Genomic DNA, 27,074 nt, shown 5'->3' on the forward strand with positions numbered 1-27,074 from the left:
GATCGCGGAACATAGGACCAGGAGTCGGCCATTCAGCCTCTCAAAGTTGTTCCAATAGATTAAATCAGATCATGGCTGATGTGTACCTCAACTCCATTTACCCACCTTTGCGCCATGTCCCTCTATAACCTTACGTAACAAAAATCTATTAAATTCCGTTTTGAAAATTTCAATTGACCCAGCATCCACTGCATCTTGGGGGAGAGTTTCCACTACCTTTCTGTGAGTAAGTGTTTCCTGTTTTCACTGCTATATGGCCCCGCTCTAATTTTAAGATTGTTTCTCCTTGTTCTGGATTCCACCACCAGAGGAAATAATTTCTCTTAGCAACAGAGGGACCTTGGAGTGCATGTCTACAGAGCCCTGAAGGTAGCAGGACAGGTAGTTAAGAAGTCAGACGGGATACTTTCCTTTATTAGATGAGGCATAGAATATAAGAGGAGTGAGATTATGCTTGAATTGTATAAAACACTAGTTGGGTCACAGCTAGAGTACTGCGTGCAGTTCTGGTCAGCGCATGTACAAAGGAGAATTATGAGGATGTTGCCTGGACTGGAGAATTTTAGCTATGAGGAAAGATTGGATAGGCTCGGTTGTTTTCTTTGGAACAGAGGAGGCTGAGGGGAGACTTAATTGAGGTGTATAAAATTATGAGGGGGCTAGATAGAGTGGATAGGAAGGACCTATTTACCTTAGAAGATAGGTCATTAACCAGGGGCATAGATTTAAAGTAATTGGTAGAAGGATTGAAGGGGAGTTGAGGAGAACTTTTTTTCACCCAGAGGGTTGTAGGGGTCTAGAACTCACTGCCTGAAAGGGTGGTAGAGACAGAAACCATCATCGCATTTTAAAACTACTTATAATGCACTTGAAGTGCCATAACCTACAGGGCTATGGACCAAGAGCTAGAAAGTGGGATTAGGCTGGATAGCTCTTTCTCAGCTGGCACAGACATAATAGGATGAATGGCCTTCTTCTGTGCTGTAAATTTCTATGATTCTACACTATCAAATCCCTTCATCATTTTAAAGATCTTGAATAGATCACCCCTCAACCTGTTAAACCTTTCCTCTTCATTTAACCCTCTAAGCCCTGGTATTATTCTGGTGAATCTGCGCTGTATCACATCCAAGGCCAATACAGTCCCATCACTTAGAGCATCCCCATTTATCCCGGTCAGCTGTCTATATCAGGCAAATGGCACTAATCTTTGCCATTACCATAGGCGTCAATTACAAAGATGCCGCTTAAACTGTATTAAGTGACTTGGCTATTTTGGGTAGTTCAACAACAACAACTTGTATTTATATAGCGCCTTTAACATAGTGAAATGTCCCAAAGGTGCTTCACAGGAGTATTATGAGATTTTTTTTTTTTAATTTGGCACTGAGACGTATAAGTACAAATTAGGGCAGGTGACTCAAAGCTTGGTCAAAGAGGTATGTTTTAAGAAGTGTCTTGAAGGAGGAAATAGAGGTAGAGAGGGAGAGAGATTTAGGCAGGGAGTTCCAGAGCTTGGAGCCTAGGCAACAGAAGGCACAGCCACCAATGGTTGAGCGATTATAATCAGGGATGCACAAGAGGGCAGAATTTGAGGAGCGCAGTCATCGCGGGAGGTTGTGGGGCTGGAGGAGATTACAGAAATAGGAATGGGGTGAGGCCATGGTGGGATTTGAAAATAAAGATGAGAATTTTGAAATCAAGGCATTGCTTAACCAGAAGTCAATGTAGGTCAGCGAGCACAAGGGTGATGGGTGAGTAGGACTTGATGCAAGTTAGGCCATGGACTGCCGAGTTTTTAATCACTCTAGTTTATGTAGGGTAGAACGTGGGAGGCCATCCAGGAGTGCGTTGGAATAGTCAAGTCTAATGTAACAAAGGCATGGTTGAGGACTTCAGCAGCGGATGAGCTGAGGGAAGGGCGGAGATAGGCGATGTTATTCAGGTGGAAATAGGCGGTCTCAGTTATGCTGTGAATATGTGGTCGAAAGTTCATTTCAGGGTTAAATAGGTTGCGAACAGTCTGGTTCAGCCTCAAACAGAAGTTGGGGAGAGGGATGGAGTCAGTGGCTAGGGAATGAAGTTTGTGGTGGGAACCGAAAACAATGGCTTCGGTCTTCCCAATATTCAATTGGAGAAAATTTCTGCTCATCCAGAACTGGATGTCGCACAAGCAGTCTGACAATTTATAGACCGTGGAAGGGTCAAGAGAAGTGGCAGTGAAGTAAAGCTGAGTGTCATCAGCATACATGTGGAAACTGACGCTGTGTTTGCGGATGATGTCGCCAAGGAGCAACATGTAGATGAGAAAATAAGGAGGGGGACCAAGGATAGATCCTTAGGGGATACCAGAGGTAACGATGTGGGGGCGGGAAGAGAAGCCGTTGCAGGTGATTCTCTGGCTATGATTAGATAGATAAGAATGGAACCAGGCAAGTGCTGTCCCACCCAGCTGTACAAGTCAAGAAGGTCAAAGATGTCATTCGTGACATTGATGAGAACCCTTTTGGTACTGTGGCAAGTGTGGAAACCAGATTGAAGGGATTCAAACATGGAATTATGGGAAAAGTGAGCATAGATTTGGGAGTCGACAACACAATTCAAGGACTTTGGAGAGGAAAGGGAGGTTGGAGCTGAGGCAGTAGTTTGCAAGGAGGAATCGAGGGTTGTTTTTTTGAGCAGAGCGGTGATGACGGCAGATTTGAAGGAGAGGGGGACAGTACCTGAGGAGAGCAAACTGTTAACAACATCAGCTAACATGGCCAGAAAAGAAAGTTGGGTGGTCAGCAGTTTGGTGGGAAAAGGGTCAAGGGAGCAGGAAATGGTTCTGATGAGCAGGATGAGCTTGGAGAGGTCACGAGGGGCGTTCGGAGAGAAACTGGAGAAAGATGTGAGGTCAAGGCTAGGGCAGGGGGCTTCCTTAGAGGAAGTTTAGCCCGGTGGGCTAGGGGAAGGAAGCGAATAGGCAGAGGTGGCCGAACGGATGGTCTCAATCTTAGAGACAAAGAAGTCTATGAGCTCCTCACAATTATTGTTGGAGGTGAAGATAGAGACTGGAGAGAGGGGTTTAGAAAGACGGTTAGCAGTGGAGAATAGAAGCCGGGGTTTATCTTTAGATTCCAGAATGATTCTGGAATATTGAGCAATTTTGGCAGATGAGAGCAGGACCCGAAAGTGCTTTATGTGGTCCAGCCAGATCTGGTGGTGAATGACTAAACCAGTTGTCCGCCATATCTGTTCAAGTCTACATCCCTTGGACTGAACAGAGCAACGGTCAGGGCTGTACCAGGGGGAACGGCAAGGGTGAGAGAGAGGAATTGTTTTAACAGAGACTAGGGCATCAGAGGTGGTGGTGAGGGTATGATTGAGCAGATCGGTAGCTGCTGAAATGTCATGGTGGGCCATAGGCTAGACAGTTGGGTGTTGATAAGTGCAGTTGTAAGAGTGTGCAGTCATGGTGACGATGAAACTATCAGATTGTCGTAAAAACCCACCTGGTTCACTAATGCCCTTTAGTGTCAGCTGTGGCTCAGTGGGTAGCATTCTCACCTCTGAGTCAGAAGGCTGTGGGTTCTAGTCCTACTCTAAGGACTTGAGCACAAAAAAATCTAGGCTGACACTCCAGTGCAGTGCTGAGGGAGCACTGCACTGTCGGAGGTTCTGTCTTTCGGTTGAGACGTTAAACCGAGGTCCAGTCTGCTCTGTCAAGTGGATGTAAAAGATCACATGGCACTATTTTGAAGAAGAGCAGGGGAGTCATCCCCGGTGTCCTGACCAATATTTATCCTTCAATCAACATAACCAAAAAAAAGATTATCTGGTCATTATCACATTGCTGTTTGTGGGAGCTTGCTTATGTGCAAATTGACTGCTGCGTTTCCTACATTACAACAGTGACTACACTCCAAAAGTACTTAATTGGCTGTAAAACGTTTTGAGATGTCCAGTGGTCATGAAAGGTGCTATATAAATCCAAGTCTTTCTTTAGGGAAGGAAATCTGCCATCCTTACCTGGTCTGGCCTATATGTGACTCTTGACCCACAGCAATGAACAGTAATAAGAATAAAACCAGATGGACCACCCGTCGTCGACTTCAGCACCGGCTACAGACAAACAGTGGCACACCCAGCCCAGTCGAACATGCAAGGTCCTCTTCACAAACATGTGGGGACTTGTGCCAAAATTGGGAGAGCTGTCACAGACTAGTCAAACTACAGCCTCACATAGTCATTCTCACAGAATTATACCTTTCAGCCAATGTCCCAGACTCCTCCATCACCATCCCTGGGTATGTCCTGTCCCACCGGTAGGACAGACCCACCAGAGGTGGTGGCACAGTAATATACAGTTGGGAGGGAGTGACCCTGGGAGTCCTCAACATTGACTCCAGACCCCATGAGGACTCATGGCTTCAGGTCAAACATGGGCAAGGAAACCTTCTACTGATTACCATCTACATTGCAGATGTGTAAAAGTGCATGACTTCTGCAGAGCTCCAAGAGATTTGGCACTTTTTCCCTTTTTGAACTTCTCAGCATGAGACTTACTTTTCCCCACAGGATTCCAACACACTGCACCAACCATCCTCGTTCTCTTAGATGTAGGGTCGTTTAGGTGTGTATAGCTTGATTTGAAACCTTAGTCATTTTCACATTGCTGAAATGCCCTGGGATGAACCATGAGTCTGGACCATGAGTTGACTCCGTGCAGGGCTCAGATCTGCTGATCATAATCAGGTCTACTTGAAATGGTCTATAAGATTATTTGTTAATTGCTAGTTAGAAAACATGGGGGCCGAAATTTGCCCATTTTTGCGCCCCATTAGCGTCGCCTGGGGGGGTGGCACCTTGACTGAAATTGTCCCTGAGATTTTGAGGGCGATTGCCAATTAGCGCTGCGCCCCACGTTTTGCGTCCTGGGATGGGACGCACACAGCGATGACATCATCTCCGTGCGCGCCGACTCCTTTGTGGTCCGCGGGGGAAATTGCCCCGTGGGATGCCAGGCTGGCGTGGCCCGCTTTGCTGAGCAATGATATCTGCCTGGGGCGCCCCTTAAAGGGGAGGCCGTGTGGGTCCCGGGCCACCAGGTATCATTGTCGCCTGACATTTGTGTCGGCTCGACACTGGCGGCCCTCGTTTCGACTGGGCCGCCATCATGCAGCACGCAAATATCCCTAGTAGCCCAGTCGTGCCCACCAAAGGGGCTGCAGAGTCCGCAGTGGCCCTCCCTTTTAAAGGAAGGGAAGGGGCGTTGTGTCGTATTAGTGCTGCGTGGAGCAGCCATGTAGCGCTGACCTCAGCGCCGTGCTACCACTCCGGGAGCGCCCCCAAAACAAGTCGGAGTGCCCGATACAGTGCTCCGCCTCGTTTCCAGGTCACAACTGATTCGGGCCAGGAAGATTAGTGCCCCCGGGTGGGCCACGGGGCAATTTTGCCCCCACAGTATTTTACAAAAGCTTTTGCCAACAGTCAATTTATTACTAAACTGTGATACTTTACTGGAAATTATATAGTAAAACATAGGATTGCAGGATTCTAGGGCCCAAGTTTCCACACGCGCCTAGAACGGCGCAGTCCCGACCTGGACGCCCGTTTTTCGCGCCACAAAGTGCGCCTAAAAAAATCCTCGGTATTCTCCACCTACCTGCAGGTCCTCTGGCCCTCGGCGCAGCCAGCACGAGCTGTGGGGGGGCGGAGCCAGGTCCCTGCGCTGAAAACAGTGCCGGGACCTCTGCACATGCGCGCTACAGTGGGCACGCAAGTGCAGTAGCTCCAGGCGCCGAACTGTGTGGGAGGGGCCGGAAGCACGCAGACCCTAGCCCTGGCTGAATGGCCTCACTGGGGCTGCGTGAATAAGGCTCCTCCCACGGCCAGCTCCTGCTCCCCCGCCCCCCCGGCCGACTCGACTCCCACTCCCCCCCCCACCCCCTGTCTCCGGACCAGACCCGACACCAGCTCCCCCCGCCCCCTGCCTCCGGACCAGACCCGACACCAGCTCCCCCCGCCCCCTGCCTCCGGACCAGACCCGACACCAGCTCCCCCCGCCCCCTGCCTCCAGACCAGACCCGACACCAGCTCCCCCCGCCCCCTGCCTCCAGACCAGACCCGACACCAGCTCCCCCCGCCCCCTGCCTCCAGACCAGACTCGACACCAGCTCCCCCCGCCCCCTGCCTCCGGACCAGACCCGACACCCGCTCCCCCCACGCCCCGCCCTGCCTCCGGACCAGACCCGACACCCGCTCCCCGGCCCCCCCCGCCTCCGGACCAGACCCGACACCCGCGCCCCCCCCCCCCCGACTGACCCGACCCTACCCGCGCTCCTGTTCCTGCTCCCCGACTGGACCCGACCCGCGCTCCTGTTCCCGCTCCGCCCCCCCCGACTGGACCCGACCCGACCCGACCCGCGCTCCTGTTCCCGCTCCGCCCCCCCGACTGGACCCGACCCGAACCGCGCTCCTGTTCCCGCTCCCCGCCCCCCCGACTGGACCCGACCCGACCCGCGCTCCTGTTCCCGCTCCGCCCCCCCGACTGGACCCGACCCGACCCGACCCGCGCTCCTGTTCCCGCTCCCCGCCCCCCCGACTGGACCCGACCCGACCCGCGCTCCTGTTCCCGTTCCCCGCCCCCCCGACTGGACCCGACCCGACCCGACCCGCGCTCCTGTTCCCGCTCCCCGCCCCCCCGACTGGACCCGACCCGACCCGACCCGCGCTCCTGTTCCCGCTCCCCGCCCCCTCGACTGAACCTGACCCGACCCGACCCACGCTCCTGTTCCCGCTCCCTGCCTCCCCGACTGGACCCAACCCGACCCGCGCTCCCGCCCCCCGACCCGACCCCCCCCCCCCCCCACTGGACCCGACCAGACCCGACCCGACTCCCGCTCCCGGACTGGATCCGACCTGACCTTCCTCTCTCCCTCCCTCTCTCTCCCCCCCCCTCTCCCCCCCTCTCCCTCCCCCTCTCCCTCTCCACCCCCCTCTCCCTCCCCCCCCCTCTCCCTCTCCCTCCCCCCCGACCCGAACCGAACCTCACTGACCTGACCCAACCCAATGCCACCTACCTGTAAATCTGGTGCTGGGGACGGGCCCTGCCCGAAGTCTCGGGCCGGCCCGTTCAGCCTTCGGTCCCGAAAGGCCTGCCTGAAGCACTTTCACACAGGTAGGAAGATGGTTTATTTAATCTTTTCTTTGCTTATAAATGTTTATTCAGGTTGGATTTATTTGTATAATATTTGTATAAGTATAAATAAGGATTTATTGTAGAATTTAATGAGTTCCCTTCCCCCCCACCTCGTTCTGGACGCCTAATTTGTAACCTGCGCCTGATTTTTTAATGTGTAGAACAGGTTTTTTCAGTTCTACAAAAATCTTCACTTGCTCCATTCTACTTTAGTTTGGAGTACGTTTTCACTGTGGAAACTTTCAAATCAGGCATCAGTGGCCGGACACGCCCCCTTTTGAAGAAAAAATTCTGTTCCAAAGTAGAACTGTTCTACCTGACTAGAACTGCAGAAAAAAAAATGTGGAGAATTGCGATTTCTAAGATAGTCCGTTCTCCACCAGTTGCTCCTAAAAATCAGGCGCAAATCATGTGGAAACTTGGGCCCCTAGAGTCCACATGTCATAGAAATGGGGGCTGTGGGCGATAAAGAGATTAGCTCAGAGAAAGCCATTGCCTCTCCCCCTCCGCCCTTCTACCTATTCCTTCCCTTCCCCCTTTACTGCTTCCAGTGCCTGTCGCACTCTCCTGATCCCCAACCTTTCTCCCCTCCTTTGCCTTTCCCCACCAAATTCCCCCCTCCCCCAATCCCCTTGCACCTCTGCATTCTCTTCCTCCCTCCCCAATCTTATTATCACTGCCTCTGGGCTCCAGCCCTACTCTGGCATCTTTTAATTTCCCCACTTCCCCCTCTCCCTGCCTGACTCTAACTCTCCTCTGGTCTGTTGTTATACTCTATCTTCCTTCGCCACCCAGCCTTTAACTCTGCCCTACCTTTTCCCATCCCCAACATCGAATAATATTTTACCTTTCCTGTTGTGTCCCCCATTCTCTAACTCCTTTCCCACATCTACCGTCCCGCTCTTCTCGCCTCAAGCATTGCACTCCTCCCTCAGCCTGATCTAGTTATACCCTATTCTCTCACCCACTCAAGCTGAAGACCACACTTGGCACTCACTGCCCATGTGCGCTGGTACAGGTGATCAATTAATATCTATTAAAATAAATGGTCTTTAAATATCTTCTTTGAAGTGCAGGCTGCTTAATATATCCAGTAGGTTCGACATATATTCTTTACATTGCTAGCACCCATTTTGATTTGTTGTTATGTTACTTGTACTGCAAACAGCAGGATTGCAGATATAAAAGTGGGACTGTGTCTATCACCTGCTGTTAGTCTGTTCTTATCATAACTGGTTAATCTAAACGCCACCTCCTCAGTGGAAATCGTTTGATGCACCGAAGAACCAGTAGGGAGGGTTATTAACATTTGTACATTCAAGGTTTTTTTACTCCAAATTTAGAACTGTTTCTAAAATAAAGCATCCAATCGTGCAGTTTTAGTCTCTTTGACGTGCATTTCGAACAAAAGCACCTGCCTCTCAATTTAAAATGATCTCTGATGAGGGTGGATTTACGTTGGAGTGTGATGCAGCATTAAGCAGTATGATTCACAATCCAATATCCTTGAAGAATTAAATAACTGCTTTTGCATTACACTAAGAACCATGCGAGTGGCACTGGTTCCCAATGCATGGATCTTGTGCAACCTGAAAATAAACTTACTGTGATCATATTTCTGGGCCATCAGCTTCAGCACATGTCACCAACTTGATTTTGGATTCGAGCTGGCGATGCAAGACCCTTGCATTGGGAGTTGGTGCTACTCAAGCAGGTATTAGTGCAATACCAAAACAGCTACAATAGTACATGCGAGCATTACTTGACAGCCAGGAAACAATCTTAGCATATGATTAGATTTTAACACATTTATCAGTTGCTATCTCCAACTGTGCTATCAGAGAGAGTTACCAAGTGGAAGATTTCAACAGGAGAGGGGGAAGAAAAAAAAATAATCGGCAAAACATGGGCAAATCCTAGGTCTGAGATTTTAAATCAAGAATTAGTTACATACCTGAGCCTACAGTACAAACTGCATTGACAGTGGGAGGAACCTGTAGTTTTAATTAAAGCAATTTCTCGTACAGGGCGCCTCCATAGCTTGTTTTTGCTGGACAGTATGAGAAACAGACAGAAAATGTGTGAGATCTGGCCTTATTTACTCTTCCACTTTTGGTGGAATACACATGTGAGACCTACATGATCATAATGACCATGCTCATAGATGGAAATTAATATCACTCCAACCCAACAGCTGCTGCTGGCTCCTCCTCTGAGTGTTGCTCTCAGCTCTTATCTCCTTTTTCTGCCCAAGGGCATTGAATACTGTTCACAGAAAGTCATGAATCCCTGCCCACATGGTAGAGTGGTATTCAATCTCCTAGAGGAATCAGGAACCTGCCAATGTAAGCCGAGGGGAGAGAAGAGTGCCAACTGGCTGTGGGGAAGGGAGAGAAAAATGTCATCATGGGAGAGGTAAATATAGAAACATAGAAATTAAGTGCATTCAGCCCTTCGAGTCTGCACCGCCATTCAATAAGATTATGGCTGATCATTCAACCTCAGTACCCCTTTCCTGCTTTCTCTCCCTACCCCTTGATCCCTTTGGCCGTAAGGGCCATATCTAATTCCCTTTTAAATATATCTAACGAACTGGCCTCAACAAATTTCTGCGGTAGAGAATTCCACAGGTTAACCACTCTCTGAGTGAAGAAGTTTCTCCTCGTCTCAGTCCTAAATGGCTTACCCCTTATTCTTAGACTGTGACAACTGGTTCTGGAACTCTGCAGCAACGGGAACATTCTTCCTGCCTCTAACCTGTCCAGTCCCGTCAGAATTTTATATGTTTCTATGAGATCCCCTCTCATTCTTCAAAACTCCAGTGTATACAAATCCAGTTGATCCAGTCTCTCCTCATATGTCAGTCCTGCCATCCTGGGAATCAATCTGGTGAACCTTCCCTGTACTCCCTCAATAGCAAGAACGTCCTTCCTCAGATTAGGAGACAAAAACTGAACACAATATTCCAGGTGAGGTCTCACCAAAGCTCTGTACAACTGCAGTAAGACCTCCCTGCTCCTGAACTCAAATCCTCTAGCTATGAAGGCCAATATGCCATTTGCCTTCTTCACCGCCTGCTATACCTGCATGACAAACTTCAATGACTGATGTACCATGACACCCAGGTCTCGTTGCACCTCCCCTTTTCCTAATCTGTCACCATTCAGATAATATTCTGTCTTCCTGTTTTTGCCACCAAAGTGGACACCTTACATTTATCCACATTATACTGCATCTGCCATGCATTTGCCCACTCACCTAACCTGTCCAAGTTACCCTGCAGCCTCTTAGCATCCTCCTCACAGCTCACACCGCCACCCAGCTTAGTGTCATCTGCAAACTTGGATATATTACATTCAATTCCTTCATCTAAATCATTTATGTATATTGTAAATAGCTGGGGTCCCAGCACGGAACATGGCGGCAGCCCACTGGTCATTGCCTGCCATTCTGAAAAGGACTCGTTTATTCCAACTCTTTGCTTCCTGTCTGCCAACCAGTTCTCTATCCATGTCAATACATTACCCCTAATGGCATGTGCTTTAATTTTGCACACTAATCTCTTGTGTGGGACTTTGTCAAAAGCCTTTTGAAAGTCCAAATACACCACATCCACTGGTTCTCCCTTGTCCACTCTACATCCTCAAAAAATTCTAGAAGATTTGTCAAGCAGGATTTTCCTTTCATAAATCCATGCTGACTTGGACCGATCCTCTCATTGCTTTCCAAATGCACTGCTATTTCATCTTTAATAATTGATTCCAACATTTTCCCCACCACCGATATCTAGCTATAATTCCCTGTTTTCTCGCTCCCTCCTTTTTTAAAAAGTGGTGTTACATTAGCTACCCTCCAGTCCATAGGAACTGACCCAGAATCAATAGAATGTTGGAAAATGATCACCAATGCATCCACTATTTCTAGGGCCACTTCCTTAAGTACTCTGGGATGCAGACTACCAGGCCCTGGGGATTTATCGGCCTTCAATCCCATCAATTTCCCTAACACAATTTCCTGACTAATAAGGATTTCCTTCAGTTCCTTCTTTTCACCAGACCCTCGGTCCCCTAGTATTTCCGGAAGGTTATTTGTGTCTTCCTTCGTGAAGACAGATCCAAAGTATTTGTTCAATTGGTCTGCCATTTCTTTGTTCCCCATTATAATTTCACCTGATTCTGACTGCAAAGGACCTACGTTGGTCTTCACTAATCTTTTTCTCTTCACATATCTGTAAAAGCTTTTGCAGTCAGTTTTTATGTTCCCTGCAAGCTTCCTCTCATACTCTATTTCCCCCCTCCTAATTAGACCCTTTGTCCTCCTCTGCTGAATTCTAAATTTCTCCCAGTCCTTAGGTTTGCTGCTTTTTCTGGCCAATTTATATGCCTCTTCCTTGGATTTAACACTATCCCTAATTTCCCTTGTTATCCACGGTTGAGCCACCTTCCCCGTTTTACTTTTACTCCAGACAGGGATGTGCAATTGTTGAAGTTGATCCATGTAATCTATAAATGTCTGCCATTGCCTATCCACTGTCAACCCTTTAAGTATCATTTGCCAGTCTATCCTCGTCAATTCACGTCGCATACCATCGAAGTTACTTTTCCTTAAGTTCAGGACCCTCGTCTCTGAATTAACTGTGTCACTCTCCATCTTAATAAAGAATTCTACCATATTATGGTCACTCTTCCCCATGGGGCCTCGCACAACAAGATTGCTAATTAGTCCTCTCTCATTACACATCATCCAGTCTAGGATGGCTAGCCCTCTAGTTGGTTCCTCGACATATTGGTCGAGAAAGCCATCCCTAATACACTCCAGGAAATCCTCCTCCACCGCATTGCTACCAGCTTGGTTAGCCCAATCTATATGTAGATTAAAGTCGCCCATGATAACTGCTGTACCTTTATTGCACGCATCCCTAATTTCTTGTTTGATGCCATCCCCAATCTCACTACTACTGTTTGATGATCTGTACACAACTCCCACTAGCGTTTTCTGCCCTTTGGTATTCTGCAGCTCGACCCATACAGATTCCACATCATCCAAGCTAATGTCCTTTCTTACTATTGCATTAATGTCCTCTTTAACCAGCAACGCTACCCCACCTCCTTTTTCTTTCATCCTTCCTGAATGTTGAGTTCCCAGCCTTGGTCACCCTGGACACATGTCTCCATAATCCCAATTATATCATAATCGTTAATAGCTGCCTGCGCAATTAATTCATCCACCTTATTACGATTACACCTTGCATTGAGGCACAGAGCCTTCAGGCTTGTCTTTTTAACACTCTTTGTCCCAGTGGGGACAAAGTGTCAGTGTCAACAGCGTCAACTTAAACTAGGGTGGACGGGGAGAGGAGTGCCTGTTTGAATTGAAGGGAGAGAGTGAGAAGAATGCGGTGAGGGGAGTATCAGCTCGGAAGAGAGGGGAAGCCGAGAGTGCCAGCATGACCTGAGATGGAAGGGGACATTACTGTCAGTGTCAAGAGTGGGGTGGATGGGGACCCTTTCCTGATCCTCATTACACGATGTTGCTGGGTAACATCATCTGCAGACATGGGATCAACTTCCACAGTTGTGGGATCAACTTCTGCAATTAGGCTGACGACACAATTCTACCGCTTCACCACCTGTCCCATCCCTCCACTGTCTCCGTGTAGTCAGATTGCTTGCTTGGCATTCTGTCTTTGATAAGCCGCAAGTTCCTCTAGTTAAACATTGGGAAGACTAAAACTATCATCTTCGGTCACCAACACGAACTTTTTTGCCACCAATTCCATCCGCCTTCCCAGCCACTGTCTCAGGCTGAATCATACTGTTCGAAACCTTGGCATCATATTTAAGTGCAAGTGGAGCTTCAGAACCCATAACCTCTCCATTACAAAATCCACCTACTTCCATCTATGAAACTTTGCCCCTACCTCAGTTCATCTGCTGCTGAAACCCTCATCTATGCCTTTGTCATCTCCAGACTTACCTATTCCAGTACTCTCCTGGCCAGCTTGCAGTCCTTTACCCTCCTGTATGGCTCAGAAACATGGACCATGTACAGTAGACATCTCAAGTCGCTGGAGAAATACCACCAACGATGTCTCTGCAAGATCCTACAAATCCCCTGGGAGGACAGATGCACCAACGTTAGCGTCCTCAACCAGGCCAACATCCCCAGCATTGAAGCACTGACCACATTTGATCAGCTCCGCTGGGCAGGCCACATAGTTCGCATGCCAGATACGAGACTCCCAAAGCAAGCGCTCTACTCGGAACTCCTTCACGGCAAACAAGGCAAAGGTGGGCAGCGGAAACATTACAAGGACACCCTCAAAACCTCCCTGATAAAGTGCAACATCGCCACTGACATCTGGGAGTCCCTGGCCAAAGACCACCCTAAGTGGAGGAAGTGCATCCGGGAGGGCGCTGAGCTCCTCGAGTCTCGTCGCCGAGAGCATGCAGAAATCAAGCGCAGGCTGCGGAAAGAGCGTGCGGCAAACCAGTTCCACCCACCCCTTCCCTCAACGACTATCTGTCCCACATGTGACAGAGACTATGGTTCTCGTATTGGACTGTTCAGCCAACTAAGAAGCAAGTCTTCCTCGATTCCGAGGGACTGCCTATGATGATGATGATGACCCTCCATAAACGTTACTTCAGCCAACATTCTGCTGCTTGTATATAATCCCACACCAAATCCTGCTCACCCATAACCCTTGTCCTCGCTGACCTACATTGGCTCCCAGTTTCCCAACACCGCAAATTTAAAATTCTTGCCCTTTTCTTTAAATCCCTTCCTGGCCTCACGCAACCCTATCTCTGTAATCTCTTTCAGCCCTACAACCCTCCCCAAACTCTCTATTCCTCTGACCTGGCTGACTTGTGCATTCTCCACCTCCTTCAACCCACCATTGGTGGCTATGCCTTTAGCCACACATGCCCCTTACTCTGAAATTCCCTCCCTGAACCCCTCCGCCTCCCCACTTTCCTTTTCCTTCTTTTGGACCATCTTTAAAATCCTTCTCTTTGTCCAGGTCCCCTCCTAATATCTCCTTCTTTGGCTCAGAGTCTATTTTTGATTACACCCCTGTGAAGAGCCTTGGGATGTTTTCTGTATGTGAAAGGCATTATGTAAATGCAGATCGTTGATGTTTCTGAACGATTTGATAAGACACCACATAAATGCTAATCTGCTAGCCTGTTTTTCTTTCTTTCATGTATCTTCTAATTGGAGAAACATTTGCAGTGGCTTGGGGCTTACTCAGCTAGCAAATGATGCATGGCACAAGAAAAAAAAATAGAATTAAAACGTGGAGTAAAAGATTAGTTAAGGGTAACTCAGTAGTGCAAGCATGAAACAATTACATAACAACCCGATCACTTCAAACAAATCCCAGGCAAGACAGAAGCTCATGTGCTTAGCAGTTGGAACAGGAATCGCATCTCCTACTGGTCAGTGATAGAGCACTTTGATGGACCCTGTGTGGAAGCCTATGGCCTGGACTGCCCCACTCTTTGCCCTCCTGGTACAGAATGCATGGTAACATTGTACATTGTTTACTTAAAGCACAGACATGCATCATTAATTTCCATTGCACATTCTATACTTGAAAGTTCACCCCGGTCTGTACAAGAAGTTTGCATACTATGGAATGTCAAGTTCTCGTTGCAGTTTCCATTTGTTATCTTCACAAACTGTGTTGTCCTGGACACTGTGTTCTGCAGGTATTTGCTTAGGCTCTGTTATTTATCCATTACCATCCAGTGCCATAACTATCCTCTATTGATTAAAGTAGCCCATGTGAATTACTCCAGCTGACTCACATTGCTGAGTCTAAGCATTGTGTGACATAGAAACATGGAAAATAGGTGCAGGAGTAGGCCATTCGGCCTTTCGAGCCTGCACCACTATTCAATATGATCATGACTAATCATGCAACTTCAGTACCCCATTCCTGCTTTCTCTCCTTGGTTCACTTCTCATAATATCCCTGAAAGACTGTCCAGCATTCTGCAATAGGTAGCTGGTTACTTTGTTACTTACTTTGTTGCTGTTACTTTGGCAGACTGGGTAGTAAAGTTGAGCAGATGATAGTGTACACATCATAGAACCTTTTGGGTGGTAATTGGTATGCGTTGCGCCTGTTTTTTGGGCATAGAACGGCTGTAAAGCATGCCAATTTAGCACTGCGATGGCCTGTGCCCAATCTGCCCCGTAAATGTGTAAATTAGGGGCTTAATGCCTGTTGAAGGACCCAATCGAGAAATGAGTCTGTAATGAGCAGGATAGGCGCTGGGCCTTCCCTGCTCAGGAATCTTCAGCAGCCCTCGCGGCCACCAACTCCAGGTGAGTTATAAAAAACTGTTTTTGTTTAGAAAGCCCATCCTGTGGAGCCATGGGGAAACATAGAAACATAGAAAATAGGTGCAGGAGTAGGCCATTCGGCCCTTCGAGCCTGCACCGCCATTCAACAAGATCATGGCTGATCACCCACCCCAGCACCTCCCCCCCACGCCCCCTCCACACCCCCCGACCCCCCCAGCCACAAGGACCACATCCAACTCCCTCCCGAACACATCCAATGAACTGGCATCAACAACTCTCCGCGGCAGGGAACCCCACAGGCCAACAACTCCCTGAGTGAAGAAGTCGCTCTCAATCCCAGCCCCAAACAGCCCACCCCCCATCCCAACACCATGCCCCCCCCACCAGCTCCGGACCCACCCAACACCGGGAACACTCCCCCCGCACCCAACCCGCCCCATCCCGTCAGAATCCTTCCCAAATGCCGAACACCCCCAGATGTCGGGCCCCCCCCGGCCACCCCGGAGCCACGCCCCCACGACGCCAACCACACCACATCCACCAACCGCCATCTGCGCAGTCAACCCGTCCACCCCACTCTGAACACTCCCCGCACCGAGGCACAGAGGCCCCAGGCCCGCCCCTCACTTCACCCCCCAGACCTTGCTGCAATGTGGCCCCTCCTGTCCCCCGCCCTGGGTTTCTCCGCCACCCACCTCCACCACTCTCCCCTCCATCCCCCGCCCCCGTCTCCCCTCAACTTCCCTCTGCCTCACCCACAGGTTGCCATCTTGAGGGCGGTAACCTTCTGGGGCAGGGAATTTTAGCCCCCAGCGTGGAAGTCCTGCTCCCGCCGCAGAATTGGCCTTACCACCCCTCAATGGAAGCAGAGTGCAATTCCCCACACTCCACTTCCTCTGGGGGCAGCTACTGAGGCATGACTGGATGCTCCTGTGACAGTTTGAACTGGTGCTCTCCACTCTCCCGTCCTGTGACAGTGGGAACTGGTGCTCTCCACTCTCCCATCCTGTGACAGTTTGAACTGGTGCTCTCCACTCTCCCATCCTGTGACAGTTTGAACTGGTGCTCTCCACTCTCCCGTCCTGTGACAGTTTGAACTGGTGCTCTCCACTCTCCCATCCTGTGACAGTTTGAACTGGTGCTCTCCACTCTCCCATCCTGTGACAGTTGGAACTGGTGCTCTCCACTCTCCCGTCCTGTGACAGTGGGAACTGGTGCTCTCCACTCTCCCGTCCTGTGACAGTTTGAATGGTGCTCTCCACTCTCCCGTCCTGTGACAGTTTGAACTGGTGCTCTCCACTCTCTGTCCTGTGACAGTTTGAACTGGTGCTCTCCACTCTCCCGTCCTGTGACAGTTGGAACTGGTGCTCTCCACTCTCCCGTCCTGTGACAGTGGGAACTGGTGCTCTCCACTCTCCCATCCTGTGACAGTTTGAACTGGTGCTCTCCACTCTCCCGTCCTGTGACAGTTTGAACTGGTGCTCTCCACTCTCTCTCCTGTGACAGTTGGAACTGGTGCTCTCCACTCTCCCGTCCTGTGACAGTTTGAACTGGTGCTCTCCACTCTCCCGTCCTGTGACAGTTTGAACTGGTGCTCCCCACTCTCTGTCCTGTGACAGTTTGAACTGGTGCTCTCCACTCTCCCGTCCTGTGACAGTTGGAACTGGTGCTCCTCACTCTCTGTCCTGTGACAGTTTGAACTGGTGCTCCCCACTCTCTGTCCTGTGACAGTTTGAACTGGTGCTCTCCACTCTCCCGTCCTGTGACAGTTGGAACTGGTGCTCCTCACTCTCTGTCCTGTGACAGTTTGAACTGGTGCTCTCCACTCTCTGTCCTGTGACAGTTTGAATGGTGCTCTCCACTCTCTGTCCTGTGACAGTTGGAACTGGTGCTCTCCACTCTCTGTCCTGTGACAGTTTGAATGGTGCTCTCCACTCACCGAGTACTCCTCCGACGCCACATGAATCACGATTGCCAACGCTCCCCCCCACCACTCCCCTGTAACCTGCTCCATTATCCCATTCCGGTACTTCCCTGATGGCCACTGTCGATTCATATTGTCTGCTGCTCCATAGTGTTGCTTCTGTCTTTTCCTGATGAACAGTGCACCTTCCCTGAACTGCATCTGCTGGCCCTTGACAGGCAGCCGCACCCCATGGTTCTCTGCCTCCAAGTAAACAAAATGCCTATGGGAAATGTGTTTGATGATAGCTGCTCACCTACAGAGTGGTAATGAGGGAAGACCTGGAACATCTCATGGGTCCTTCACTGATTCCTCCAGGCAGTGGCCGTGCTTACATCCACCCCTCTTCCCACCCGTTTACTAGGAGGCAGGAGGAATTTTGGGCTCTAGAGGGAGCTTGTTTGATCTAGGAGTATTGTAAGAGATGTTATGGGGTTGCGAGTAAGGGGAGTGGTGGCTTTATGAATCTAGAATTGGTGGGAAGAATGGTCGAGTATGTTCATGTCGGGGTGGGGTGTGGGCACAGCATCCAGGTATAATGAAAAGGGACCCTGGAAATACTGAGATGAGGGTTCCATGATCTGGGAATATAGGATGGAGAGGTTCTGCGGTATAAAAGCATTGAATAGGAGTATGTGTGGAAAGTACTGGGAAGGGCTGTTGTTGTCTGGGAGTACTGTATACGGATGATTGAATGCTGTATTGGTGTTTTTTTGGAATTATACTAAAAAAGGATGGCAATGGCATTTGGAAACTCTTGACAACCCAAAAAGGGCTGAGACGGGAAATGGGGAAGAGGGGAACATAAACGCGGAGGAGGTGGCAGTTTGAGTCAGAGACAGTGGGGAAAATTGGTGCTTTGAAATGAATGAGAGTGGCAGAAAATGACAGTGAAGGGGGAAAAAGGAGGGATGCAACATAAGGTGAGAGGCCTGATTCTCACAGCTCTCAAGCAGGTGTAACTGTGGCGCATATCACAATGCCACCTGTTTTGGAAACTTAAATATTAGAAATTTTTACTGTCTGGCAGTATTTTCTTTTGAATCTAAAGGTAAATTTTGTGAGACTGTGCTCCTGACATGCAGCCTGACTTGACAGGAACATAAATGAGAGAATAAGGTGTACAGGTCAAGACTACTGATTTCTAGCCATAACACTGGGTACACTGTGAATAAAGCGCGCTAATCTCCGTGTCTGATTTTCCAATCTGCGTTCCCATTGTGCGAGACTTGGTGCCCTGGAGTGGAGCATCACAAGATACACTTTGCAATGCAGGGAAATTACCGTGACATGAAGCACAACCTTTCATAGCCTATTATAGGACTGGACATCAATTTGACACCTCTCACACAATCTGTACAGTGTGTTTGATGTGAACAGAACTGATCAGTGATAAAGAACAGTTTCATATTGTCTTTTTGACTGTTCTAATATGAATAATTGAAACTGGCTTTCATTTCAAAGTCAGTGGAATGCTGCCCAACAGTCTGGTCCTGCTGCCACAGGAATCTTTCCTCCCAGCTGCTGGTTGCCTTAAAAAAATGGCTAATGTTTTAGCCAGAGATATTGCTTTAACTCCTGAGTTCGGTCATGCTGACCCCTAATTATTTCTTGCCGCCAGTCAAACACTCTAGATCAGCATGCTATCCTCCAGTTCTGGAAATGCTACTGGCTGTGCTCAGCCATTTTTTTTCTTGGAATGCTCAACAGCTTGTGCTTTGGAACTTTGCCAAAGTTGTAAGTTAGCTTTATTCATCTGGAACTCCCAGCCAGCAACCCTATTACCACACACCTCAGTGTACCAAACTATCTTCTGCTTCCCTGCTGACTGTATTGCTTGCGAGGGATGCATTTTCTTATGTTAACAGTGCATGCTTGCTATAAAAATCCATATCCTAAGTAGATGAACAGTAAATGTCAGGAGCTGCTCCCCATGACACATGCAGACATTTATTTATTTATTTGTGTCATTGAGGTATGAGGGAAATAATATTTATCCACAGAGGACATTTAAAGCAGCATTTATTTTCCAGAAACAATTCAGAAACACTCCGAGGGGATCTCTTATAAAGACCTTTCATTAAGGCATGCACCCCTCTTCCACTTTCACTCTCCAGCACTCCTCTAGCAACAGCACAATTATTGACACACTTTGAACAATCGCAAAGGAGATCTGCTAGTATATAGAAATATTTTGAAGCATAGCCATTACACATGGCCATTGCACTTTGTCATACTTCAAAAAAAAGTAAAAGAGATCATGCCTAGCGTGGCGTAACGTCGAGAAAGCGGTCACCGCCGCTCTTTCACCAGCTGGTGGCGTGTCCCGCAGCGTCCTCCATTTTCGTAGGTCTGATAGCGCTGCCGCTAAGAGTGTAGGGAGTGCTGCTGGATGCTTGCAAGGCTTTGGGTGGTAAAGAAGGCCTCTGAGAAGACAGAAAATGTAACATCCGTGGAGAAATAAACAGCATGTCTCAGGTCAAGATGCTGCCTGACCAGCTGAGTATTTCCAGCATGTTATGCTGTAATTTCAGATTTACAGCATTCGCTCGCAGAGGGAAGAGGAAGACACCGAAGAGGAGAAAGTGGAAGAGGAAGAAGCAGAAGGAAGTATGCAACCCAGACTGCCTCTCTTTGGCCAGGATATCTGGGATGGACTCATCCACCTGGTAGATCACAACCCCAACTCCCCTGTCAACAATAGTTCCACACCTTACCTTCCCTCTGTTACTGATGGTCACAGCATCCTCTTGGATACCATGCTGAAATAAAAGCCACCACAAAACAAACTTTCCAATCCATCTATTTATACATCTATCCATCCAATATGACATCTTAAATCAACTCATCACCCTTATGCGTTCTCTTTGTGACTGTCTTGTGTGTGCAAATGGTCTTGCTAGTCAACCTTGAGAAGCTGGTGGCCAGGACTGTCAAATCAAAAGTGTTTCTTCTTCCCTCTCCTGTTCCTCTTCTTTGCCAAACACTGGCTGGGCAGACTGCATTTCTTTGGTGTGTGAAATGAGGAAGGCACAAAAGTGGAGTTGTGGTGAGGGAAGGTGGGAAAGCAAGAGGTGAATGCCAGAAGGAGGATACCAACATCTTGTATCTTTTCTGCCCCGCCGCTGGCCAAGGGCTCGACCATGCCCCTGCCAAAAATGACCTGCACTCATTAAAAGGGTGATAGGTAAGTAATTGCAGGGGTGAGGGAGGGGAGGGCGCGTGCATTGAGCAGTGTGTGAGGCTAGTGGTGCAGTTGGTAGGAGGCAGCTTTTGAAGATACATTCACTGAGGTCATGAAGCATCTTTGGGCACAGGAGCCAGGTGGTGGGAGCGACACTACTGGCAGTGATGGTCTCAGTAATGTGATCCCACATGGTTCTTTCTGGAGGGCCTCCTGACCTCGATGGGTAGAGGACCTCTTTTGCAGTATTGACCTCCTGCACAAAGCTGGAGTGCTGGGTGCCCCTTCCCTGGCTTGCTGAGCCTTTTGTGTTAGCGCTGAAGCACTTTTCCCATTTTTTGAGGTTCGGAAGAGAATTCAGCTATAAGAGAGCTGAAGACTCACATTTGGAACTTTTTAATGTTACTCTTTTTTAAAAGGCAGTAAGGGCTGAAAACTGTATTTTTTCATTTCATTTTTATTTTTATTAGTTCTGAAGGCATTGCCCTTTCAATGCATTGCCCTTTTAATTTCCCACAATGCATAGCGAACACAATTGCCTCACTTCCAGAGGCTGTTGGAAGCTGGAACACCGCTCCTGGACGGGAACTTCAACTCCCATGCCTGCACTAACACCACCAGGAGGGTGTTACATGGTAACTTAGCGCTGGGCTAAAAATCTTTAGCCCCCCCCAGTACGAATTTTTCTCTGGTAGCACTTCATCCATTTTCAGCAACCATTAACCTGAGGCTTCTCCTAATAGTTTAGATGCCTGTGAAAGCTGACATTTGTACAGAGCTACATCATAGTAGTTGAATAATATATTGTGCGTTACACAATATAATGTTTATAGCCTTATAAAGCATAGCATGTCCCACCCTTACTATAAGCAGTGCCAGATCCACTGCACATTACACACAAGTAAAATTTTACTCCTGTTTTCATTTTCATATAGCTCAGCATTTATATTTCATTAGCATTCTTTTTGCTATAATGAGATTTATACTTAGAATAGTGCAGTGAGAATAATGGCTCAGAATTTGCGGTAGTAATAATGGCGAGGCTGTCAGCGCTCCCCATTATGACTGTGTAAAATTGACAGCAACTTCTGGCATCCACCCATGTGCAGTTAAACGCAGAAATCTGGAAGTTGCTTTCAGTGATACCCGGTTCCTCCACAAGGTGAGTTATTGCAGTCTTCGCAGATGGAATTAATATTTTTTGTGAACACCAACTATTTGCACACTATTCTCGCTGTAAGGACCAATGAAAAAGTTAGGACATGTTCAATCAGAAGTAACTGAGCTTTTAAAATAAAATTGCAATTACACAGCACCTTTCACGACACCAGGACATCCCAAAGCGCTTTACAGCAAATTAAGAACTTCTTAACTGTAATCATTGTTGTAATGTAGGAAACGTGGCATAGCAAGCTCCCAAAAACAGCAATGTGACAATGAACAAGTAATCTATTTTAGTGATGTTGATTGAAGGATAAATATTGGCCAGGACACCGAGGATAACTTCCTTGCTCTTCTTTGAAATAGTGCCATGGGATCTTTTACGTCCACCTGAGAGAGCAAACAGGCCTCAGTTTAACATCTCATCTGAAAGACAGCACCTCTGGCAATGCAACACTCCCTCAGCACCAGAGTGTTAGCCTAGATTACATGTTCAAGTCTTTGGACAAGACTGTGATCCACTGAGCCATGGCTGACACACTAAGCCGCGGCGTACTAAGTCATATTTATTGCTGAACAACCTCTCTGGCCCTGAAAAATGAATTTTATAAGCATGCAGTCTCATTCCCGCAGAAGAACATTTAAAATTGTAGATTTTCTTTTAAATTTAAGTTTGTGTTTTGAGTCCATGATCGGATCAGCCATGATCGTATTAAATGGTGGAGCAGGCTCGAATGCCTACTCCTGCTCTTATTTCTTATGTTCTTATGTACTGTTTGTGCAGTCATGTGGACAGAGTTTGACCCTTTGTTATTTTGGGCATCTGAACTGGTAAGTGGCCACAAAGTTACAATCATCATCCGATTTGTGATTGGCAACTGATGGATTTCTTCAACAAAAGCAGAAAATGCCAGAAATATACTGCAATTGCTGCTTTTCTTGTTTTGTTCACATACTGATCAACATAATATACATTTTCAATCTACTATGCATTTTCACTCATTTTCATTCATCACATTTCCAGCATTCATAGTTTTTGCTTTTATCTCTACTGATAGATCTTCCGACACTTTTTTCAAATTTAACACAATAGTTTGGTTCCACTGTTGCAAACATAACGTTATGTGCAAAGTAATCTAGGAGGTAGCCTGCCTCGGATGAGTAATAACCCCCTCAATATGTACACAGTGATTTCAAAGATCTCTAACTAACAGACAAATAACACTGAGACAAGCCATCTATCTCAGGCTGATTGGTGATACAACAAAAAGGTACATTAAGAATTCAAATGAGTAGAATTAAAAGTAAGAACAACAGCAGACAGGTGAATCACAGTATTTCTCACTTAACTGACAGAGGGCCCGAAATTGATAGCCTTACCGACCACTGCCGCCGACATTCCTCCTCGAGTTGCGCCCAGTGCCACTTTCGATTTGGGCTGGAGCAGGCGGGAGGAGAGAACCGGCAGGAACACCACGCTGACGTCAGCGAGCGTCCGAGTGGCTTAAGTGGATTCCCGCCCGCCGAGATCCCACATTGATGCTGGCAGGAGTTGCCGCCAGAATGGGGGTGGACCGCTGGCTGGAGGCTGGTCAGAAGACGATGAGTATGAAGATCTGAAAAAAAGGTGAGTAAACATTTTATAATTTTTTTCTTTACAGGAACTTACCTGGATGGGGGTCCCCTGAAGGTCTTCCAATGGTTTAATTTTTTTGATGCTTTTCCTTTTCAGGTCTTCGACCTTCCATGGGCCCGACTCCATCCGCGACGGCACTTGGGCGGCAAGTTTGGAAGCGGAAGTCCCTCTTTTGCCACCCGCCGACCTTTGAAGGACCATTTCGATGAAAACCCCACCCAAAGTACTGCCAGGTACCTCGGCGGCCATCGGCGATCCTTTGGGCAGCACTTGGGCAGATGGGGGTTTTCACCAATTTCAGCCCCAGAATCTTTTACAAAATAATAAAATCTCTCGAAGGTGTCATACAGCTTGGAAGTAACACCCTTAGTTTGGAACAGCATCTGAAGTCTACATGTAAAATTAGATAATCAGAGGGTTTCAACTCTGTCTGATGCCTGACAAAGTAGAGAAACACACTGAAGAACCCCCTCCTTGCTTTAAAATTCAAGTGGAGCAAAAGAAGAGGACAAGCTGCTCACAGAGGGAGGGGCAGGAGGGCTTTCACCTCGGGTCTTCCATGAGCACTTCTACCTGCACTTAAGCCAGGAGCAGTGTATTCGGAGGCTCTTCTTTACCAAGCAGGTGGTCACAGAACTCTGCCACCTCTGGGAACCAGATCTGCCGCATCAAAGCAGGGTGATGACGGTGCTGACAATGGCACTCATGGTCACCATGGCCCCATTTCTTTTTTTTACCACCGAATCCTTCCAGTCTAGAGCAGGCGGCATAGCTAACATTTCCTAGCTTGCCGTCCATCACTGCATCTGGGAGGTCACAGAGGCCTTCTACTCCAGGAGCAGGGACTTCATTGTTTTCTCTCTGAACAGGAACATGCATGAGGCTTTGCCAGTATATCGGGCTTCCCCATGGTGCAGGGTGCCATTGACTGCACACACATGGTTTTACCGTAACCGCAAAGGCTACCACTCACTTAATATGCAGTTGCTATGTGATCACGTCCAGCGCATAATGATGGTTTATGCCTGGTATCCTAGCACCTGTCATGATGCCTTCATCCTGTGCCAGTCTGGTGTGCCAGTAATCTTCCAGCCACCAAATCGAACCGAAAGGCTATCCGCTCTACACTTGGCTGATGACTCATGGCCTGCAGTCATATAGTGACAGCCATGCTGCTACGAGGAACCTCATTGAGCAGACCATCAGTGTGCTAAAGCAATGATTCGGCTGCCTTGACCACTCAGGAGGAGCATTCCAGTACACGCCGGAGTGTGTGCTCCATTTCATGGTAGTCTGCTGCATCCTCTGCAACTTAGCCATAATGAGGGCATAGCCCTTGCTGCCACCGGTTTCACGGCCAGCTCAGTAGGAAGGGAGGAGGCTGTCCATGAGCGCCTGATCAGAATCTGGTTCTCCTGAATGAAACCCCAGATCCCTGTTGCTCAACACTTTCCCACCTTGCCATCCCTCTGTCACGGAACACGACAGCATCCTCTTGGGCACACAGCTGAAATTAGAGCCACCACAAAACATTCCAAACATAATTTATAAACAAATCAATCCAATACTACATAACAAAGTGAACTAATCACCCTTGTGCATTCTCTTAGGGTCTGACTTGGGTGTTGCTTTGCCTATTCTAGTGCTCCTATGCAGTGCTACCCCAGTGGCTGCAGCATGGTGGAAGGCTGCTGACTTTCCGTGGGGGACACTGCAGATGGCCTTGCAGGACAACCTCGAGCACTTCTGGGCTTAGAAGGCCTGGCTGTAGAATGCTCCACCTCGGCATGGGCAGCAGCAGTCTGGGCTGGCTGGCTGACAGACAGCAGCAAGGACATTGGTGGAGTGACAGTGGTGGGAGTACGAATGTTGTCATCCTGAGAAAGGACAGTAGGTTCTTTCTCCACAAAGCCTCTGCCACTCCCCTGGGGCAGCACTTCAGCATTGCAAACCATCTGTTGGATCACAGATTGCTGGACTACTGTGAGACGCTGCAAGCACTTTGCCACACTCTTGGATCAAGCCACGATGGCATCGGTCTGAGCTTGTGTGGCAGCAAATTGAGACTGCATGAAAGTAGTCTGAACTTCCACTGTGGCACTCAGATGTTGGGTCGCTTCCACTTGTGCTGCAATGGAAGCTTCAAAATCGTCGATTGCACCCAGAATCATGGTTGGGTCCACAAGTATTCTATGGAGTTGCCCATCACTTCCATTCTGGAAATCATGGACCCCAAGCTTCACACAAAGCCCCGTACAATGTTGGAGTCAGACTCCTTCATGCTAATTGACAGTGACAAGAGGCTCTCTGCCAGGCCTGCCATTGCACCAAGCATTTCCATGCCCATCACACTTCTTCTAAAGGCTGCCCCATAGAAGTCCACATCTGAGTTCTGTGCAGCAGAACTTGTGTGCAAACTCACCCGAGGGAGCTGGCACCTGAGCTACCCTTTCCCCCTGGCCTAACTGCAGCCCACTCGTGCCCAGTAACTCACCACATGCAGTCCCGCCTCTATACTACCCTCTAAAGTTCACGGTGCCATTTTCTGAACTGGTGCCTAGGAGTGTCAGATTGAGTGACGGAGCCTCCTCTTCTCCATAACACCCCTCCTCTACTTGGTCAGGGACTGGCTGGGTTGCTGGCAGTTCTTGGGTATCTGAAAGGAGATGACCTCTAGGACTGTCTGCCTCAATTCAGTGAGATTCTGAAGATGTGCTTCCCCTCCATCCATCTGCTGCTGCTCATGTCTGTTGTGTGGCATCTTTGCCTGCAAGAGAAAGGGAAGTGTGTCAGTGAGTGTGGCGCAATGTGCCTGTCATGGTTGAATAGCTGGCATTGAGCGGTATGTGGGGCTAGTGGTGCAGTTGGTGAGCTATTGCATTTGAAGATGCCTTGACCATTCATATGACGTCATTAAACTTCTTGCGGAACTGGATCCAGGTACTGGGGGCAACTGACGGTTTCGGCTATCTCTTCCCACTACCATCTGGCATTTTGACTGAAAGGCCACCTGGCTGCCTGTGAGTAGAGGACCTGTCTTCTTCTGAACACCCCCAGGACCAAGGCCTCCAGGGCTGCATCTGAGAAGCGCCTTACTCTTTCTCTTCCCTGTTGCAATACGGTTGCATACAGAGTGACAATGAGGTGCTTCTGCAACAAAGCATCTCCCCTTTAAGATGTACAGAGAGCCTAGGTAAAATGTTATTGGCCAGTAGACTACACATGATATTAGCCCCCGCTTGAGTACTGAGCCAACCAGCTGCGCGTTTCGGCTGAGCTCAGCGCTCCAATCATTATAATGAGCAGGCAGCATGAACTTTGCATGCTGCCTTACCACTTAAAACAGGCGCAGGCAGAACGTGCTTTGCGATTCCCTCCCGTTTTCGCGCCCAATCCTAGTTCACCCCAGAATCTTTTATAATTCAAAATAGGACCAATTTACAATCTATATCATCAAATATAAGTGGTGCATTTCCATTCCATTTCATTAACAGCACAGTTCTGGTTCGATTCGAAAAACAACACGAATTCAAATGACTTAACCGTCTGCTCTGGAATATTTTGCATTTAGATTTCTGGAAATGCTACTGGATGAATAATATTTTGAACTCAAGCAGTACTGAGATATTAG

At 48.4% G+C, this 27,074-nt stretch overlaps 1 protein-coding gene across 6 annotated transcripts in view; it reads left to right on the top strand.

Moving 5' to 3' along the window:
• LOC139264746 (guanine nucleotide-binding protein G(I)/G(S)/G(O) subunit gamma-7) overlaps positions 1-27,074 on the top strand; it is a 446,997-nt gene that overhangs the window by 252,656 nt on the left and 167,267 nt on the right. The window contains exon 1 of one of the 6 annotated variants that reach the window (XM_070881835.1): positions 21,206-21,281. The exons of 4 other annotated variants lie outside the window; for them this stretch is intronic. The gene's annotated coding sequence lies outside the window, so the exon portion shown is untranslated. Of the gene's footprint in view, positions 1-21,205; positions 21,282-27,074 lie in introns of those variants that run through there. One more of the 6 variants, XM_070881824.1, reaches the window with a different exon arrangement.

Source organism: Pristiophorus japonicus, chromosome 1 (genome assembly GCF_044704955.1).
Source record: "Pristiophorus japonicus isolate sPriJap1 chromosome 1, sPriJap1.hap1, whole genome shotgun sequence".
NCBI lineage: Eukaryota > Metazoa > Chordata > Chondrichthyes > Pristiophoridae > Pristiophorus > Pristiophorus japonicus.